Source organism: Nannospalax galili, unplaced genomic scaffold (genome assembly GCF_000622305.1).
Source record: "Nannospalax galili isolate Female #2095 unplaced genomic scaffold, S.galili_v1.0 scaffold123, whole genome shotgun sequence".
Lineage (NCBI taxonomy): Eukaryota > Metazoa > Chordata > Mammalia > Rodentia > Spalacidae > Nannospalax > Nannospalax galili.
In genome coordinates, this window is record NW_008350332.1 from 1,466,635 (window position 1) to 1,488,797 (window position 22,163).

The following is a 22,163-nucleotide window of genomic DNA, read 5'->3' on the forward strand; positions in this document are numbered from 1 at the left end:
ATTTTATTCATCCAATTTTTATTTCACCAAAGTTTAAGTGGGACCTCCTCACCTGGCCTCTTTCTCACCCTCCCACTCATCGCTGCCTGCATTTACATAGCTTCAAAATAGCACAGCATCCAGTTCTCATTTAATGCTTTTAGCCAGATATGAGGTTATACAGAAAACTCAAACACATTAATGTCCAATATGAATAACCCCTTTTATGCCCCACTGTGCACAAGCCCTGAGCTAAGGAAACTGGCCTTTGAGTCTGTTCAATACATTGAGCAACCACAAATCAGAGCATAACTGAAAAATAAAAACAACAAAGTATGAATGTATGAACCAGTACAGTCACAGAACCAGGAAAGTCTCAACATGTCGACTTCCAGAACAGAATGGAATACTCCAGGAATAGTCGAGAGTACCCTCAGCACTTTGGACCAGAAGTTGCTGCCTCCTGTTTCCCCCTGCCCTCTGTCCCTGCCCACGCTGTTCCATGAAAACTTTCTGTCCAGGTCCATACTGGTAGCATGGCATTTTGTTTATACCTATCAAGAGCAATAGTAAAAAGATTTCAGGGGCTGAGGAGAGTGCTCAGCTGGTAAAGCACTCGCCTTGCAAACATAAGGCTCTGAGCCTGATCCGGAACCCATGTTAAAAACAAACAACAAAAAAAAGCTGAGCATGGTGATGCATGCTTGTAATCCCAAAGCTGGGAAGGCAGACAGGTTTTTACTGGCCAGTGAGCCTAGCCTAATCAGCAAGCTCCATGATTATTGAAAGACTTTGTCTCAAAAAAACAAGGTAGATGGTTCCTGAGGAATGACACCCAAGGTTGACCTCTTGCCTCCACACACATGTGCACATACATATACATGCACCCCTACACATATAATAAATTCAGTATAGCCATTGTCCAGGGCATTTGCTTAGGGAAGAAGTACATTTTCCTCCTGGGAACTCCCCCTAGTTGCTGAATACAACCTGGAATGTATCTTCTCCTAACACTTTTTCCTTCAGGCACTTTAACTCTGAGCATAGCTTGTTCTGTTTCAGCCGTTCACTTCTCAGTGCAAATCAGTCACCTGGAAAATAAGAACTGCTTTTGCTCTTCTCTCTAAAATAACAAGTACAGAAAGTACAGGGAACGTGCATAAGCCACAACTTTGAGAAATAAGTCATGAGCTAGGGATGAGGCTGGGCATAGACCGTCTACCTGACAGTGCTTGGATGCAATGCCCAGCAATGCATGCATGCATAAATCCATCCTACAAACTTGCTTTCCATTCTTATGGTATTGCAGCTGTGTCCAAAAGAAGCTCATCCTTTCCACAAAACCCTGCCCAAGCTTTTCAAATTAGATTTATACATCTGCATTTACAGATGCTCAGATCCATTCCTTGTAAATCAAACTGTACACCTCACACTTACAGGAAATATATGTGCATGCACACAAACACACACACACACACACACTACATGACTACTTAATTTTTACCTTTTATTTGACACATATTTTAGTATGAAAATCTTTTTTTCTTTTTGAGACAGGGTCTCACTATGCAGCCCTGGCTGACCTGAAACTCCCCATGTAGATGAGGCTAGCCTGAACTCACAGAGATCCATCTGTCTCTGCCTCCATCATGCAGGGATCAAAGGTATGTGTCACCATGCTTGATTTAACATGGAAGTATTTAAGACAACAAAAGAACTTCTTTACAAGCTATTTGCCATAAAGAGCCAACTTTGGGTTCCTGAACTATATTAGTTCCATAAGTTTCATCAGCTAGAAATATCTGAGTAACTTCAGAAGGTCATAAAACTTCAATCAATTTTATAATGTCAAGGCTGTCAGCTGCATCCTCCAAAACTCAGCACCCAAAGTGGCAGCTGTGACTTGAAAGTGATCATCTCTAGGGCTCATCTCTGGTTTATAGGCTCTGCTTGGCAGAGACATGCAAGACTGGCTGGAAGTAGACTCCTTCTGATAGTCTCCACTTGCCCTGAGCAGCCTCCCATGGCTCTCACATGGACAAACTTTAAGTTTTCATCTTTTCATTTTTCCTTCCAAAGCCCTCTTGCTTGTGAATGTCTTGACCTTGGCATCCGATTCCAGATGACAGGTGATACGATGCCTCCAACAATGAGGACCCATCGCAAGGAATATAAGTAAGCGCTCTGAGTCACTGAACTCATTAGGAATACATTTGACATTATGGTCCAAGAGAACACACGTTAAACACAACCTTAATGAAGAGCCCTGTGGTCTGTTGATAAATAAAATGAAACAATACATGCTTTGTCCTGCCATGAAAACAGCACTTCAGTCAAGAAAGAGGTTTTTCTGCTCTTATCTTTCTAATTGCGGCTGCAAAGCAAACCAAAAGATAACTTATGTGCCAAAAGATTATGGTTCAAATGCTCAGTAGAATGTCAGGCATCTTAGGGAACGCCAAGACAGTCCAAATATTAACCCATCTCTTAGCGACCAGGCTCTTTTCCAGCCTGACTCAGGAGCAGAACTGGAGGTCACTGCTGCTGAGGTATCATGCTAGGAAGCTTCAGGGAGCTCAAGGCAGCATCTCGACTATGCTTTCCTCCACATGAGACAGGCTCCCAGCACCTCCAGTTTCCTGCAATTTTATCACTCTGTCTTAATCAGCCCAGCCAGCTGGCCTGGACAGTTCAGGTGGGCAGGGAAGCTGGAAAAGGGTCCCAAAGACTCATACTGCATTGACTCTGTAGACTAGAGCTACAGAGTTTGGACACCCGCTGAGATGACACCACGTAGGCACCACTTTAGCACTTACAACAGCGAAGCATCAATTACAGCTCAAAACAAATGAGCTCCTAATCTGAGAATTTCAAACAAGGTAACTTTTAGATGCATTGATGGATTTTTCTTTATATATTGAGCAACATGACTTGAGAAGGAAGGGCATAAACACCACTAAGTAACAGAGACAGTGTGAAATAAGTGCCCATTTGGTAGGGAAGGCGACTTGGAGGAGTGGATGAGATTTTTGCCTTAGAGCAGTATGACAGTTTTCTATTACTGTGACTAAATACACAAGATATTCAACTCAAGGGAAAGTGGTTTACTTCATTTGTTTATTTTGTGTGTGCACGTACATGCCAGAGGTTAACCTTGGATGTTGCTCCTCAGGAACCATCTACTTTGACTTTGTTTGCCTCGGTTTTCCTTTTGAGATAGTCTCTCACTGGCAAATCCCAGGGATCCACCTGTCTCCACCTCCCCAATGCTGGGATTATAAACATCAGCTGTTTTAGATGGTTCTGGGGACTGAACCCCCAGGTATGCCAGGCAAGTGTTCTGGCACTAAGTTACCCAGTCCTCAAGTAAATGAATGGTGATTTTTTTTGTTTGTTTCATTTTGTTTTTTGGGGGACAGGGTCTCATTGTAGTCCCAGCTGGTCTGGAACTCACTACATAGACCAGGCTGGCCTCAAACTCACAGAGATCCGCCTGCCTCTGCCTCCCAAGTGCTGGGATTAAAGCTGTGTGCCATCATGCCCGGCAAATGAATGGTTTTTAAATACTACCATTCATTTGGAAAAAGTCATAAGTAGCTCTCTTTATTTGTTATAACAAAAGATTTTGCCAGGCAGAGTGCTATCCTGTGCAGCCTTCGGGGAGAAAGCTACCTCACAGTCCTGATCCACAGCAGCTCCCTGGAAATGCATTTGCTCAACAAGCTTTGTGTTATCTCTACATTTTTCTTAGTTCCATTCAACTAAGTAATTTCTCCAAGGATTCAATGAGACTGAAAGCAATTAAATTACTGTTATTCTTTTAAAGATTCTATAATTCAGACTACTAATTTAGTTAGGTCTTCCTCCTACTTACTGTGAATTTATGAAGTTTTGCCATATTTTCTCCACTCATTTCTTCTAAAAGGCATTTTGGCTAGGTTGCACGACTGTAAAGATTCCTTTAATTAATTCAAAGATTGGAATTCAAAACAGGTTTCCCTGGAAACATAGGAGTTTCCCTGCTTGTGTGACAAGCCGGGAAGGAAGGGGCAAAGGAGAGATGTATAGTCAGCCCAGTGCTGCTGCTGCACAGGATGGCTTGGGTGGCACTGAGGACTATGGGCTAGAAGCCTAGCCTAAGGGCTGGAGGCTGAGGGCTGACGGTAGGGGACTGAGGGCCAGGGATCTGAGGACTGGAGGCTGAAGGCTGTGGTCTGTGAAGGTCACAAGGCTGAAGGTTGAGGGCTGGATGCTGAAGGTGGGGGACTGAGGGCTGAGGGTGGGGGATTAAGGACTAAGGGCTAAGAGCTGAAGAAGGCTGATGGCTGGGTGCTGGGGGCTGGCTACTGGCCATTGTCCAGGATCTTTCCAGAGTCTACTTCTCTGACTTTCTGAACAACCTCCTTCAGAGCACTGACCTGCCTAGTTCTCTCCTACATGCAAATATTTTTGGGATGGTGTGACATTACTTATAATTAGTCACTATTCACAGATAATTTGCCATTTAGTTACTGGGTTCTAATGACTGGAATAAACAAACAGACATGTGATGTGACTGGCATGAATCAGGTCTAAGGGAGTTCTGAGTAATGGCACCCCTTGTGGTCCAGGACTGAACAGGAGTCAGCCATGCATATTTACAGGAGCGAAGGTTCCAATTATTACTTCTGCATGGATTTTGAATTGTTCTGAAAAAGAAAGTTTGACAGTATCTACTTCAATTTTTTTGCAGCTAAACTACTTCCAGACACACTCTTTCCCTCTATATTCTAACATAAGTCTGAGGGTATAGAGTACATGCTTAGGGTGTATGAAGACTTGGGTTTGATCCCAGAGAGAGAGAGAGAGAGAGAGAGAGAGCACTCATAAGAATATTCACAAACTCTTCATGATATCAGTGCAATTGGAAATGTAAGTATGTAAATTTGAAGGTGGTGTTGGGGTCCTAGGTCACTGGGCATAATGCTGTATTGGGCAGTAGGGCCCTGGTCCCTTCCTCTTTCTGCTTGTTGAGAGCTCTAGTCTGTCACACTCTTTCCTCTGTGTCACACTGTTTGGTCATGCTGCATTGCTCCACCATGCCACACTGCCCTACCACTGGCCTGAAAGCAATGAAACTAACCAACCACAGACAGATACCTCTCAAACTATGAGACAAGAGAAGCCCCTTTTATAGGGAGATTTTCTTAGGTATCTGTAGCCAATGGAAAACTATGTTAGTTCCGACACACTTCCCTCTTGCACCCCACTTCCCTTTCTAGGGCTGTCTGATCAAGGCCATTTCAATATCATCTTTAGTAGGTTTCCATACAATGATAATAAAGAATAGGCAATTGATACTATGGCAAATATACGACTAAGGTAACAATGTTTTTCTTTTTTTTCAAACATGTCATTTATTATTTTTATTTTCTGTGTATATGTGTATTGTCTGCTTGTGTGTAAGTGCACCCGTGTCGTACAATCCCCTCAGAAGACAGAAGAAGGTGTCAGATCCCCTGGAACTGGAGTTACAGACAGTTGTTAGCTGTCATGTGGGTGCTGGGAATTGAACCTGGATCTTCTGCAAGAGTAGCCTGTGCTCTTAATGTTTTTGTACAGTGAGTATGTAATAAGTAATCAAAAGCATTTAATTTTATTATAAAAATATTCTTTTACTTTTGGGAAACTGTAATTCTTTTGTACTTGGGGTTATTTTTCCTGTTTGGTATTATGCAAAAATTGATACCAGTCTTCTGACCACTGGTTCACAGGAGGAATGAACCTGGAACTACAAGGCTGAAAACGTGAACAGATGCCCAAATCACTTAGGCCAGTGCAAACTGCCAGTAGTGTCAGTGGGCTCAATAAGAAATGACATAAGGTGGAAGGACTTCACCACCACTTAGATCAATCAGATGCACTCTCCAGGAGTGACATCTTCTAGGATGCCAGATGTCACGGGTGTGTGTCTCTCTGGTTCCTTCTATCAAGGAGGTGTAAACGGAATAGTAAGATAGATAGCTCAGTCCAAAGTATGGGCACATGAGTTCCATCCCCTAGAATCCACATGAAAAATACTCTTCCCTTGGAACTCCTCCTACTCAGGAGTTCTTTCTCAATTTTCCTTAATAAATCCACATTCACTCTGGGGGAAAAACCAAAACCAGCAACCAAAAACAATGCTGAGCATGGTAGTCTATGCCTATAATCCCAGAGCTGGGGTGGCAGAGAGACAGCTGGGTTCCTGGGACTTGCTGGACAGCCAGCCTAGTCTGTTCAGTGAGGCCAATGAGACAACCTGTCTCAACGGTAAGGTGACTGGCTCCTGAGGAACAATACCAGAGGTTGTGCTCTGGCTTCCAGACACATGCACACACATGCAACAACATCAACAACAAATCCCCTAAACCAAACCAAACCAAACCAAACCAGACCAATCAACTAAGCAAAAAACCCAAACCAATACAAAGGAGAACAAAAGTGGTTACTGTCCTGATGAAAAACAGTAGAAGTTGTCTTCTGGCTTCCAGATATGCATTCATACACATGAATCTGTGCATGCGCACATATGTACATGTACACACACATACACACACACACACACACACACACACAGAATATAAGGACGGGGGAGAGTAATGGTTCATAGAGCATTTGGAAATTAAGAATAACTTAGCTATTGGAAAATATTATTCCTCATAGTTATTAAAATTGATGTTAAAATAACAGAATTTAATCCTCTGAGACAGAATTTTTAAATTCCATAATGAGAACAGGGAAGCTCTAAGTGGCAGATGCTGAGGTCAGGGCATGGAGCCCCTCCCAGCCAACACAAATCTATTACAGCACTTGTGCACACTGCCGACTGTGGGAATGAGCCTGCGCCTTGAAACTTAACCACAGACCACAGGCTTGCTTCCTGAGGGCTTTTATTTTCTTTGAAACAGATGGTCCGAAGTGGAGATGAAGGAGCTGTTTTGATCCATTGTGTAGGTAACAGAATGTTATCTTTGTTTTGTTTAAGCATTACACTGCTTAAGAGTTAAATAACTAGGTGAAAATTCTCAGCTTTAACTTTGAAACCAGAGCACATGAAGGCAAAGTATTTGATAATTTTCCCTAGCATATTGGTACAAGTGTTTATTCTGCTGCAAGGGAGAATATAAACACACACTATTTATAGAGTTATTTGGGGGATAGGCACAGGTCACAGGTCTATGAACACTGTGTGTGTGTGTGTGTGTGTGTGTGTGTGTGTGTGTGTGTCCCCGTGATCATAATTATTTTGTAGAAATACTGCAGTCTATCAAACTTTAAATGAAGTTAGGAAGAAGTAGCCAGCCACGTGTAAATTTCCATGCAATATCTAGCATAGTTTGCAAAGGTGGGAAGCACATCTTCTTGACATATTTTAATGCTACAAATTCTGAATACACAAGTATATTTGGCTTTGAGAGTCTGATCTACTCAAGCTCTGAGTCTGGTGTATATTATAATCCCACATTACCCTGTTATAATAATGAGGCTCAAGGTAGCACTCCTCCCTGCATAGGGGACCAGAAAAAGAACACAGTCTTTTTAAACTTAGCATTTGAATGCATTATTTCACAGGCCTCTCCTGGCTTGGTTTCATACTGGTAAATGATGTTTCATCAGCCCAAATAATTGGAAGCCTGGTTCATGAATTAGTTTATGAATACTGACACATTTTAACCCACAAATCAGGATATAGCACCGCATCAAAATGGAGCTAAACAAGGAAGGGGGCTGCCACTAACAGGCGAATGCAGACGAACTGAACAAAGGCACTTAATTTAATAATGAAACCACTCCAACTTCCAGTGCACAGCACTCTACCTCTACCACAGGATTATTACAATAAATGCATATTCAGATGTTTCCCAGAGATGCCTCCTTCTCTTTCAGATTCAAAAGAATGCTTCTCTAATCCAATACAATTCTTTTCACTCTGCCTTTCAGCAGCTGTCTTTCCTGATTTCTAATCAAAGCTGTTGATAACTGGCTCTGGCAACAGAATATAAAATCCCAAATGAGTCATTAAAGCTGTAAATGCACTCCTCCTTCCTCAGAACCCAGGGTGCATTGTGAGCCTAACACATTCAGGCTCAACAAAGGTTTCCTCCAGGTTTTAACTTGGTCAGGAGCTTCATGAGTTAATGAAGCCATGGCCAGGCTTTTGTGTCCTCTGTTCTCAACAGCCAGTTCCACCTGGGTAATACAAAGGTCAGGAGGGCTGTCCAACTTCCCTACCCCAGGCCACTCTACACATCAGGGCCCAGGACAAAGAAACTGGAAGCCAAAGATAGCCTCTGACTATAGAAGATAAGGAAGACATAAGGGAAAACGCACAAAAAGATGGCATTTAAAAGAAAAACATTAAAAAAAATAGCTTTAAAAAAAGGCTACGAAGTGCTAAAGGCTGTAATTTCTCTGAGAAACAGTGGCAAAGAAAGAAATAGTTGTTTAAAAATTATTTTAGTTTCTGGGGCTGTAGAGATGGCTCAGCAGTTAAGAGCAGTGGCTGTTCCTGCAGAGGACCTAGGGCTTGTTTCCAGAATCCACATGGTGGCTCACAACCATCTCTAACTCCAATTCCAGAGATCTGAAGCCCTCTTCTGACTTCTATGGGCACTGCATGAATGTGGTACACCCACATACATGCAGGCAAAACACTCACACATAAAATAAAAACAAATAAAGCTTTTAAAAATTCACTTATTTTTTATTGTATGTTAGGGTTTACGCTGTGCAGGCCAGAGGTGAAAGGGAATCTTCCTTAGTCACACTCCACCTTATTTTTTAAGATTGGGCTGAGCTGGCTAGCTAGTGAGAACCAGGATCCTCCCATCTCCATTTCCCCAGTACCAGGGTTACAGTTAAGAATACATCCCAAAATGTTCATAGTTATTATTTGTGGGTTGGGTGAGTTATTCCTTTTCTGTTCTGGATAAAAAGTATTATTTTACTATGAAGACAATTTTAATATTTTGTGAAAAGAATTATTTTAATATGTTGGGGCTAGGGAGATGGTTCAGTCAGTAAAGTGCTTGCTGTGTAAGCATGAGGCTCTGAGTTCAATTCCCAGTATCCATGTAAAAAGCTGGGTGTGGTAGCATGTGTCTATACTTTCAGTTCTGGGGAGGAAGGGACTGGAGGGTCTCCGGGACTTGCTGGCCAGACAGTCTAGCTTAAATGGTGAACTCCAGGTTGAGCTGAAGACTTATCTCAAAATGCAAGGTAGACAGTTCCTGGGGTTGACCTCTGGTTTCCACACACCTGTGTTGACACAGGTATACACACACACACACACACACACACACACGCACGCACGCACGCACGCTAATTCAGTGATCATGATTTCCAGAAATTCTCCTACACATACTGTCAAGAGAACATTCTAGAAGTTATGCAGAAAGAATTAATAGCAAAATCTCTCTCTCTCTCTCATAGGCGCGCACACACACACATATTTGTGTGTGATACAGAAAGTGTGTTGGTACATGTTTGTGGAGGTCAGAGGACAACTTGAAGAAGTTAGTTCTTTCCTATCACGTGGGTCCTGGGGAATGAACTCAGGTCATCAGGCTTGGCAGCAAACACCTTTACCCACTGAGCCATCTCTTTGGCCCCAGCAGTCTTTTAAAATAAAATCACCTTGAAGCAAGGGATCTGGAGAAGAGGTACTTTAAAAACAAGAAGCAGGAAGCCCTGTGAGGAGAGGCTTGCTTTGTTTCTATATGGGGACATTCTGGTGGCAGACCCAGGAGTTTGTACTGCCCACAGCTCCACAGGAGGGTTCTCAAGGGTTGGTAAATAAATAGTTCTATCACATCAGACAGAGCTCAGAAACACAAACAGCAGGAACTAGAGCAGACAACACAGAGCAGGAAGAAAAGCAGTGTGGCTGTCTGCACATCCCCATCTATGACCATCCACTGGCGCTACAATGCTGGGACATACCACAGATGTGGCCTGGGGAGTAAAATAAGGAGGATGGGCATTCTTGAAGGCAGAAGAAAGGGTTTAGCACCTGGACATTGCAGCCAGAGCATTCTCATCAAAAGTGATGGGTATTGCTACGTGAAAGAACTGTGGTGTCCATAAAATGTCTACCACTGCCAGCCTTACTGGATGCCTGATACACTTCTCAATGGTTAACACTGCCAAGCACTAAGGCTGAATATATAGGTCACAGTCATGGCTGGTTAAGTTTTATACCTTTTCAACACATAATTATTGACTTACATTTTAAAAAGTGATTTATAGCGAAACATTCAAATCACACAAGTTCTTCACTCACAGACAGTCATCTCTGTTTAACTTTTAGATCTGCTGTGGACCACACTGAGTTACCTTGAAAAATTCTTATTTTTTAAAGTTCAAGTAAGACCCTTAACTGGGTATAATTTATAACAGGAATATCTAAACTGAGGGCTGAGCTAAAGCTCAGCTGATAGAGTGCTTGCCTAGCATACATGAAGCCCTGAGTTGGATTCCCAGCACCGAATAAACTAGGTACTTGGGAGGAGGATCAGAAGTTGTTCTTGGTCATCCTCAGCTACATAGTGAGTTTGAGGCCCGTTTGAGATACATGAGACCCTATCTCAGAAAACAGAAAACAATACCTAAATCCAAGTGCACAGAGGGTGGACTCTGCATTCAAAATTGATGTCATGTAGAATGTCCCACATGAATTTGTGATGCGCATTCCAGAGGTTGTAGAGAAGGCCAGTTTCCAGGGCTGTCAGAGCCATCTCATCTAGCACAGGAGGCCACCTGAAGCACCTTCTCATATATAACCTAATCAGTATATCTTTCTTTTATAAATGGCAATAGAGGAATGATTATCTCTCTTCAGGAATTTGTAAAAAGGCTATTGATAATTGAAGGGGCCTGCTCAAGGCAGGGGGCCACTAGCCTCCATATGAATAAGGCTCTGAACACAACAGCAAAAGTAACAGGTGTCATTTCTGCCTGTACCTCCCAGCCCTGCCCTACTTCAGAAATTTCAGGGACTGCCGACTGGGCTCCACCAAGCTCCAAAGTGACAGAAATCTATGATTCTGAATATATTTCTATGAACACCCAATTTAATGAAAACCACTCATCCGAAAGCAACACGGACCCTGCTCAGAGTGACAGACATTCAAAATAACCTACAGAACCAACCCCTCCCTTTGCAGCCAGGGTAAAAAGGACTGGAGAATCCATCTGCATTTCTTTCTGGTTAATTCTTGTTACACTGATGTTACTAATAACATAAAATATTTAAAATTTGTGTTACACACAGAGCCAATTATAATTACCTACTGAGAAAACAATTTTATATCGGGAATCTAAAAATAATCTATTTTACCACTGCAACAGATCATGCACATTATGAAATAAATTCTATCACCAATTAACGTTAATAGTCACTTTTCAACTGGCATGACACATTGGAAATGTTCTCACTAGCTGGCATCCAGACCAGCCACGCAGGACCCAGAAAACAGCAGACAGCAGCAATCACCATCAGACACGTGTAGCATGTGCTGAGTGCACCATCCAAAGGGTCACAGTTGGAGATGACTGCATTTTCTTTACTCCCTACTTAGGCTAGCAATTTATATAGATTAAATACCATTTAAAATAATCTCCAAGAGGTTGCTTAAATTTTCATGCTGTTCTAAGAATGAATGTTTATCTAAGTAACTACCATATGCACTGAGTTCTGATCTATTTATTGGAAAGATTTGATTTTAATTATAATTATTTTATCATGAGGTTTTACCTGCACCACAATTAAATACATTTGTAACTCTGTAAGCAGTCACTACTCCAAATGTTGTACTCACATTATCTTGTTCATCTGATTCTACACTGATTCTACTTATTTGTATGTGGTTATCTCATTTTACAGAGGGAAGAGAGATGCTTGGTGTCTGTGATAGTTAAATCTTTATTGTCAACCTGAAGGGATTTAGAATCACACCTGGAACAAACCCCTGGTCATACCTGAGGGTTTATCTAGATTAGGTTAACTGAACTGGGAAGATCTACCATAAAATGGGCAGTGCCACCCGAGCGTCTAGACTAAATAGAAAGGAGAAAATGAGCTGGGTACCAGCATTCATCTCTCCCTGATTCCTAACTGTAGACACAATGTGACCAGAAGCCTCATGCTCCTGCCACCAGACCTTCCCCACTATCATGGACTGCACCCTCAAACTGTGAGCCAGAATAAACCTTTCCTCCCTTAAGGCGCTTGTGCCAGATATTTTGTCACAGAAATAAGCCACTAACACAGTGTCTCACATTCACATGGTGCTTAAGTGTCAGTGACACAGGAACCCCTGTGTCATTTCACCAGTTCCTGTACATAGCTAATCAATTAAGACTAATAAATTGATAACCATGTTAATAAACTTAATATTAATTTCTCCTGAACCCAAATTTGATATTACAGCACAGTGACAAGGTACTCCTCACACAGTGTTCAATTACCAGTGCTTTGCTCAGAATTTGAAGCTAATTAGAATAAGACCATGTTTAGTATAAACAAATATCTCACAAGAAGCTGATTAAGGGATAATACGTTTCTTACTCAGGAAACATTTCAAGGAAATCAGCAAAATGTTGTCTAGTTAAACTTAGTACCCAGCAGAGTACAATTATCTACACAGGAGAGATGGGGAAGAGGAGAGAGAGAGAGAGAGGGAGAGGGAGAGAGAGAGAGAGAAATGAGGGTCCCAAAATAACCCACATAGTCTCCTTTTGATACCTGGACTTGAACCTAGTAGTGTGTCAGGAAAATAAGTCAGGGGCACTGGCTCAAGAAATTTACCAAGAGCCCCTTCCCCAATATGTATGTGTGTGTTGTTTGTTTGTTTGAGACAGTGTCTCGTGTAGCCCAGGCTGGCCTTCAACTTGCCATGTAGTTGAGGATGAATTTGATCTTCTGGTCTTCTTGCCTTTACCTCCCAAGTGCTGGGATTACAGGTATGCTACCATGAAAGGCCTATGTGGTGCTGGGGGTCAAACCCAGGGCTTCATGCATGTTAGGCAAGCACTCTAACAACTGAGCCACAGCCTCAGTCCCAGCCAAAGCTGAATTTAGTTTTATTTTTGATGAAAAAAGCTATAGCATGGGGCTGGAGAGATGGCTCAGCAGTTAAGAGCACTGACTGCTCTTGCAGAGGACTGGGTTCAATTCCCAGCATACACATGGCAGCTAGCAACCATCCGTGACTCCAGTTCCTGGGGAATCCAATGTCTTCTGACCTCTATGGGCATTGTACAACACGGGTGCACTTACACACATAAAAATAACAAATTTAACAAAAAAATCATAGCAAATATCAAAATATAACAACGGATTTGTCAAGTGACCCTTTCTGATCCATTCCATACACTTCATTCTTAAATCTGAATCATCTCTACTTGCTGAGGTCAAATAAAAGGATCTTAATAAACAAACTGAATAACTTTGTTAATTTTTTTCATTCATCTTTATATACCCACCTTTAAATTCTTCAAAATGTCCAAAGGCTCAGGATTGAACCAGGTCTGACCTACATGCCAATCTCCTTGAGGCTAGTCCTTCTCTCCCTGCAGGCAATACATCCATTTACCTGGGCTCCTTAGGCTAAGATTGCATTCTAGAAGCAAGTAAGTCTTAAAATCAGCTCTAAGTAAATGCATGAGGATTTCCCAACATCACCAAAAAAGTGATGAAGAACTTTTCAGAAGAACACAGGGAAAATTCAAGGTGTACAGGAGACAGGATGAAGACTCTTTTACACCATCCTGTGCAGATACCTAAGGACATTTAGAAGAAGCAGCAACTACTCAGGATTCAGGTAAAGAGGAGAGATTTGATCGCAGTGTGCAGACGGGAGCACTTAGAGGCTTGGGATTCACCAAGAGGTAAGACAGAGGTACAGCAGAACACTCCATACCAGCAAGGGACAGGAAAACATATCTGAGGTAGAAAACAGCCTGGAGTGAGGAGAGTTTTACTAGAACTGTGCAGGCTGTGCAGACTCTGAGGGTGAGGATGTCATACTAGAGTGAATGAACTAGGTTCTGCAACCTGTAAATCTGAGTTGGCAAGTGATAATAGCCCAACTAGACTCCAGGAAGGTAGTGCTGATGCATCTGTGTGAGCTGGATCACAGCTGGCCAAGAGGAGCACAGAAACACTACTGTATTACACCAGATAGGGGATCAGCAAGTGAGGAAGAATTCACAGAGAAATAACAGAGATAGAAGCCATGAGATCTCATGACAAGGCAAGGGGTCAAGGAAGGAGGAGGAAAAAGAGAAAGTGATAAGGGGATGCTGGAAGAACAGAGGGAGAGGGACACAGTGGCAGCTACAATCTCAATAATAAAGACCACCAATCTCAGAAGGCCAGTCAGCAATGGAGGTCAAGGGAGTACACAAGATACAGAGAGAAGAGGGTGTTGAAGGTCAAATGTGGATACACAAAAGACGACCCCCAGATGGCAAGCTCTGATGAGAGCCTTTTAAAAAATATTAGAGGGGCCGGGGGCTGAAACCAATTGCAAGGGGCTTATGAGTAAGAATGAACTAAGAAGAGTTAAGAAGTCTTTGTTAGAACAATCATTCAAAAATATGTTAAGGAATTAGCACATCTGGCAGTGATTGAACAAAGTGGTCCAGAATTAACTTTCCAGTGTAGACAGCTAGAAAACCAGAGGAAAATACAGAAACCAACTATTTTCAGAGCACGAGTACCCAGAAGACTGCTACCCCTGAGGAAAGGAAGCATGAAGCACACACTGCCATTGCCTCGGCTTCCAGACTGGTGGTCTCTCCTGCCCTACGGTAGAGAGGGGACAGTAGAACACAGCAAAGGTCAGAACTCTAAACCTTGGGACGCTTGGCTGGTCATGGCCTATGTCTACAGATGAACAAATCGGAGGCACCACACTGAGACAATGATCCAGAAATCTCTGTGGGTCCCCTTTGGTTCTTAAGAACTAATCTGAGCAGGAGCAAGGGAACCCCACGAGTCCATGCAAGAGTAGCTCTGTGGACAGACTGACTTCAGGCAGAGGCCAACCAGAGGAAGAGGACCACACCTAGGGGACGGGGCTACATTAGGCCATAGAATGAAGTCCATCCTGAACCTATTCTAAAAGAGATTGAAGAACTAATTCAAAAGTAAGAAACAGGGTTGGGATACAACTCAGCTGGCAGAGCACTTGCCTAGTACGAATGAAGCCCTGGGTTTAATCCCCAGCATCTCTTAAACTTGGCATGGTGGTAGAGGCCAATAATCCCAACACTTAGGAAGCAGAGGCAGGAGAATCAGAAGTTCAAGGTCATCCTTAACTGTATTCTTAGTCAGCCCCCCTCTTCATAAACACACACACACACACACACACACACACACACACACACACACACACACGGTAGTAAACAAACAAAAAAATCAAACCAACCAACCAAAAGCCCAGAAACAGAACACAATCATCAGGTAACTTACATGGGCCAGGAAAGTTTAAATACTAAAAATTACAATAAGATCCAGTCCTCAACAACAGAAAATCCAGTGTCTGACATCCAATGCCAAACCGCAATACATTAAGAGAAGGAGGGAAATGCAGCCTCAGGCTAGGAAAGCCCAGCACAGGCTGGGGTGCAGCTCAGTGGCTGAGGGGGTCTTGGCATGCAAGACCTGGGTTTGATCCCAGTCTTGAAAAGAGGAAAGAGCTAAAGGAGTAGGAGAGGGAGAAGGACAGGGAAAGTACAGTGATGAGGCAAATAGAGGAAAGGGACTTTGAAATGCATGTCAAATACACTGTGGGCATTAAAGGACGTGTTCAGTTAATTGTGACTTCTCTACCCTCCAAACTCATGTTAGAGTTTAGCCTCTATTTCAAGACATTAAAACAGTCACAACTTAATCGAACTATATGGTGTTTTGAGGCTTAGCTTTGGGGTAGGTGAAGATTAGACAAAGTCATTAGTAATAAACACCAAGACCAAATCCTCATAGCTTTATAAGAAGACAAAGTCCAGAACAGGCATATTTCCATGGCGGCTGCCCTCACACTCAACATGTAGTGGTCTGTGCCTCCAGGCCTCTCTTAGCAAAGGCAGTATCTTGTTCCTGGACCTTCAGAACCATGAGCCAAACCACCTCTCTTTACATAACAGCTCATCTGAGGCATTGTTGTTCACAACAGAAAACAAAGAAAGAGCATAAAGGAAAAATGAAAAACATAGACACAAGGAGAATAGCAGGGAGGCTTGGGATGGAATGAACTTAACAAGTAACAGACAGAGAAAAGGATTATGGATGTCCTTAGCCAGGAAGAAATGACATTTAAGACAACAGATAAGCTAACTACCCAAATTCTATCATTACATATTATAAAAAAGTACAGAAATACCATATTATACCATAGATATATGTGTATATATGTATACAAATGATGTGTGTATTAAATTAAAAAATAATTTTAAAAATTGGGATCTGGGGCTGTAACACATTTGGTAGAATGCTTGTCTGGCCTGTAAGAAGCCCTGGGTCCAATCACCACCATCTTACAAAACTAGGTGTCTTGGCACATGCCTGAAATCCCAGCACTTGGGAGATAGAAGCAGAAGGATCAGAAATTCAAGGTTATCCTCAGCTACACAGTGAGTTGGAGGACAGACTGAGATATACAATGAGACCCTGTCCAAAAAAAGAAAAAAGAAAAGAACTACGTGACACCTAAGATCCTTCGATTCTGTAATGCACAGGAATTTGTGGTACTGAGATTTGTAATAATTTGTATATTGAACCCTTTATCAACTGAGAAATGCATAGTCATCCTCCTTTAAACCTACATTTTTGTGATGCTAACACTAAATAATATTAAACTCCTGCATTTCATTTTTACATTTTTCAAGTATAACAACACATGCAGAAAAAAGTAATTCTCTGGTCTGGATCCCCACAGCTAGCTGACTTAGGGCTATTCAGAACATCCCGGGCCCCAGCATACTGTAATACGCATTCCTTCCTAGACCACTGAGCATGCTAGTTGCCTACAGTTCTTTGATGCAACAAATTTCCAGTGACTGATGGAAGATAAGCTGTACTTTATCCTTTAAGATGGGTGTTTATATTACCAAGCACTTGGAAAATGGATCCATTCAAGATAAAACATTTTGCTAACAACTTTCATGGTTCACTGGCAGGGAAAAGAAAGCTTATGAGCTTGGCACTTCAGATATGGCTTTGTCCATATGGCAAAACACATACCAGATTTTTAAAAAGTCAATCAAACCATTCTGGCCCAGCTATTAAAATAAACAGCATGGTCAATAAAACCGGTTGTGTTATTTAAGTCCGTCTGTTGTTCTCCCAGAAGACTGGAAGAGTGTTACCACCAGAGATTCTGTCTGTCTTTCTATTTCAGCCCACTAGCTTCCAGCATGATCACAATGTGTGCTTATGAGGACCAGATTTCCTAATATAAAAAGCAGGACGCAGCTGACATATGCTCTAACAATGGGACAAGAAACGGAAAATAGAGATGATTATAACAAGGCCCATAGAGGTCAAGAACTTGCCAAACATCCAAAAAGGGGCAGAGCTGGATCTGCATCCAAAGCCACGCCTGGCTGAGCTCATGCCTCCCTGCTCTGAAAGCGGGAAAGGCAGGTGGAGAGGGTCACAAAGATAAAGGACAGGGCCAATAAATGGCACTTACATCCTGTCTTACAGATTCTTCCAGGAACCCTGAAGGTCATCACAAGAGTAAAATTAAGACATATATTTAACCAAAGGAAGCTAAGAACAAAGCATTTATTTTACAGAAAGTGCAGCCACTAAATAAAACATATTCCTCATTCTCTGTAAGTACCTACTTGTTTATCTGTTGATGGTTCCTTAATTTTGTGTGTATGTATACATGAACATATAGCAGATATGCATGCAAGTGGGGACATGTATGTAGAAGCCAGAGGTCAACCCTGGGTGCCATTATTAAACACCATCCACCTTGTTTTTTGACAAGAATCTCTCACTGGCCTGGGACTAGGCAAGTTGGCTAGGCTGGCCAACTTGGGCCGTAGGGATCTGCCTTATCTCTGCCTCCCCCAGCACTGGGATTACAAGCACACATGTACCACACTTAGCCTTTTTATGTGAGTGCTAGGAACTGAACTCAGGTCCTCATGTTTACAAGGCAAGCAATCTACCAACTAAGGTTCCTCCCCAGTCAGTTCCTCAAATTTTTAAACTTACTTCTGGAACATAGGGAGACCAGTATTTACTTTTCTGAGAATTAATAAAAAGGAAACAAAGGGTCCAACCCAGTAAATATACTTTTACTTTTGAGTACATATTCAAAAAATTTAAGGGCATGAATATTTTTCTTAAGTTAGCAATTTTTACTTAGCCATCAAGCCTGGTATGATGAGTGAGTTACTAATCTGTACTTTACACAAACCATTTAGCTTGGCTGTAAAGACACAGGGCATTTCACAGTTAATCTAGAAGAAATGGAAAGTGCCTACATATTGGCCTATTTATTTTCTTGTTCTTATTTCAGTATTAGTTAGCCAGAACCTCCATCAATACTAAGTGTCTACATTTTAGATTAGTTGCTTGTAGCAAACCCAAGACACCACTATTCATGTATTTTAAAAGAAGTGCTTAAAATTTGGGGGAGTTGAGCAATTTTAGCTAGATCCCCCTTGTGCAGATGTCCTGTCCTTGTTTCGGACTGCACTGTTCACACACAATCAGCGGATTCTAGAAGGAAAATGGTTCCACTCTGCAGACACCCTGTGCTCTGAGGCAGATCCCTCAGATTCCCTTTGGACTATAATCCTTCCTAGATGGCAGCCCAGCAGCTCCAATCTGGGCAGTCTGCTCATGAGACCAGGTAGTAGAGTGTAGGGCACGTGTGTAGGTAGACATGTCAGCCATGGAGTGCTACATCAAAGATGCTTTGTTCCTCCCCACTGATACTGAAGTCCAAGAATGTGTCCCAACTCTTCACAAGCTGACTTACACCCAAGGACTCAGCCTTAACTCTCGGGACATATGAAACAAAAAATGGACACATTATCAGCCATTCAAATGGTGAAAAGAAACTGCTAATACACATGTGTGTGCATGTGCGCACATACACAAAACTGCTCTTAGCTTTAAGTACAGTTTTTTTTTTTTAAAGTTGGCCCAATTAGTGGCCTGTGACTGTAGGAAACATCTTAACAGTGTTTCAGAGATGAAAGAGCTTGATCTGGAGAGAGAGGAAGACAGAGAGCGAAATGCTGTCTGCAGTCACAATGAATCAAAGCCCAGAAGGAAGGCAGCAATCCAGCAGGTTCTAATGAAATATTAAGGCAAATGATTACTGATGAAAAATGAATAAGGCTTTTTGATTTCAGCAACCTTTAAATCACACCTAGCTAATTAAAACAACCCAAATGCATCCATTTAATACTTGATGGGTGTTTAGCCTATTTTGGGTTTAATGAGAGTTCATCTGGGAGGCGTGAAGGCCATTGAATCCACACAAGTGGACAAAGGGTGGTGGGAAGACATGCTCATGAGAATAAAGTGCAACTCTCGTCATACTTCATGTGCCATTTCCAAGCTGGAATCCTTCCTGTTTATCAAAAGAAAAGATGGGCATGAAATAGTTTACTACATAGTTATTCATACTCAATGTTATTTTAAGTAATGATCATATAATGAACACAGGCATTTATAATGCCAGTATGTGATTTTGTGACACTATTTAGAAGTACTGTAGAACTGTCACTCCATTCCACACTTCCAGGAGGGAGGTGATAAAGGGTCTCAAGTAAGCCTTACGTGCAGACAGAATGGCAGGCTGCAGGAGAAGCTGCTGAGGCCAGCCTACCGCCTTCACTAGAGACTTCTAACACCATTACCCATGCACCTGAGCCTTTTGCTTTGGAAATTAATTTTAGGCTCTTCAAGTTCAATACTATACCAAATTACTGCAGATTATGTTGCTTTCTAATTACTGATATCAATCAAACTTCCACGGCAATGTGCATTCAGCACTGGTGTACCGGGTCCAGAGCTACAGACAATTGTGGCATCAAAGCTGAGGAATGGAGAGACAGTTAAGAGTATTTGTTGTTTTTCCCAGAAACACTGGGAGACTCACTGCTGCCTACAACTCCAGGTCCCGAGTGATCCAATGCCTCTGGCTTCAGTGGGCACCTCCACTCATGGACACATACCCACACAAGAAACACACATATACACAAAATAAAAGGCCTGAGAGGAGAGAAGCCATTTAGGAGGGGGAAAAGGTTTATCTAAGCTCACAGTTTCTGAGGTTTCAGTGCATGGTATGAAATCTTGGCCCTGTGCTTTGGGTCTGTGGTAAGGCCCAATACACCATGGTAAGAGTATATGCAGAAGAGGTTGACTCACCTTATGGCATTCTGAAAGAAGAGAAAGGGTGGGACATGCCCCTAATGACCTCACTTCCTCCTCTAGGCCCCATCTCCTAAAGGTTCCACCATCTCCCAATGTCACTACAGGTTGAGCACACCTTTAATACACGGTGTTGGGGGGACACGCTGGAGACAAACGATAGCAGAACTGAAGCATACTGCTCCTCCTGTGTGGCGCACTATTCAAGGTGCCTTACACCACATTGCACACAAATCTCAGTGAAGCAAGCACTGCTGTTACCCTGATTCTGAAGATACAAGAAGTACAGAGCCAGGAGTGCACTTAACACCTACCGCACACCACACCCTATTAAGCTACGGTATTATATCACACCCCCTGCCCATTACACAAGCTCTACAAAGCCAGCAAGCGTTATGAATTTAACACCTATTAAGAAAAGGGGCTTTGCTATGTCATCCAGACTGATCTCCACCTGGCTCCAGAGAGCCCCTGCCTTGGCTTCTTGAGTAGCTGGGACCGCTGGCACAGGGAAAAAGGACCTTAACAATTGAAATGTTTACACTGCTAATGTAATGTCGTTTTTCTAAAACAGGTCCTTTCTAGTGATATACAGGACACTCCAGAAACTGTCTTTTTTTCAATGTATATTTTTTATTGAATTTTTGTGGCTGTTATACATTTCAATCATATTTAGACCACCCTTATCTGTACCTCCCATCAGCCCCCACAGGAATTCATGTATTCTGTTTTACATGGAGAAACTGTCTTTGCTATACTAATAAGGAATTTGCTTTATTTATTTCTCTTTAAATTTATTTTAAGGTTACATTTGTTTATTTATTTACTGTGTTCGCATGTGAGTGCACGCATGCCACAGTGGGCATGTGGACGTTAAAGGATAATTTCCATGAGTCAGTTCTTTCCTTCTAACATACAGGTTCCAGGGATTAAACTCATGTTATCAGGTTTGGTGGTAAGCACCTTTACTCACAGGAGGACGGGGACTCCAGTTACTGCCTGCCCACTCCATGTGCTGCTGTGGGGACAGAACTGGCCCCTCACAGGCAGCCAAGCTCATTCCAGGTGAATGCTGCCAAGAAAGTTGCATTCCATGTCAAAACACTTAGACTCTGCCTTTCCCAAGGGTTGAGCTTGTGTGACCCCAGAACCCCAATGCCAACAGCTGCCCCTACTATCTCTCTGGCTAACTACTACTTCACTAGCTACCCGTCTGCCCACTGTGAGCTGTGAAGGCTTTTGAGCAGGAAGCCCAACAGGAAAACTCTGGGGCTCATGAGCAAGCTTGGGACAATCTAGACAGGGACAAGAGGGGCATGAGTCCCCAAGAAGCATGCTCTCAGGCTACACACTGGTTCCTGTGGTGGTGATGAAGTAGCAGGACCAGTTTCTATGCGAGTCAGTCCTTGATCTTCCCACAGCAATGGGGTTTATTACTGGTGTCTGCAGAAAGCATTAGTCTTAATTTTATCCCAGTTTCTGCTCCCTAGGAGTAAAGAGCCTCCTGCACATGCATACATGTGTTGCGTTGTAAGTCCTTTGACTTTTAAACATTTTCAAGAACATCCAAGATTCACATATCAGGAAGGAATGTTCTTGTTTGAGAGCTGTGAACAAGTTCCCAGAGAACTATCTACCCTCCCGAAAACCAGCTCAGAAAAGATCAGTTACAAACAGGACAGGGTGTTCGAGATCTTAACTGTCCATCAGCAAGGGTAACACTACTCTGACATCCAGTCTGCATTGCTCT

The 22,163-nt window shown here is 42.4% G+C and overlaps 1 protein-coding gene across 11 annotated transcripts in view; it reads right to left on the reverse strand.

The window, feature by feature from the left end:
• Positions 1-22,163, reverse strand: part of Pard3 (par-3 family cell polarity regulator) — a gene marked incomplete at its 5' end in the record, with an annotated part of 355,877 nt that overhangs the window by 112,173 nt on the left and 221,541 nt on the right.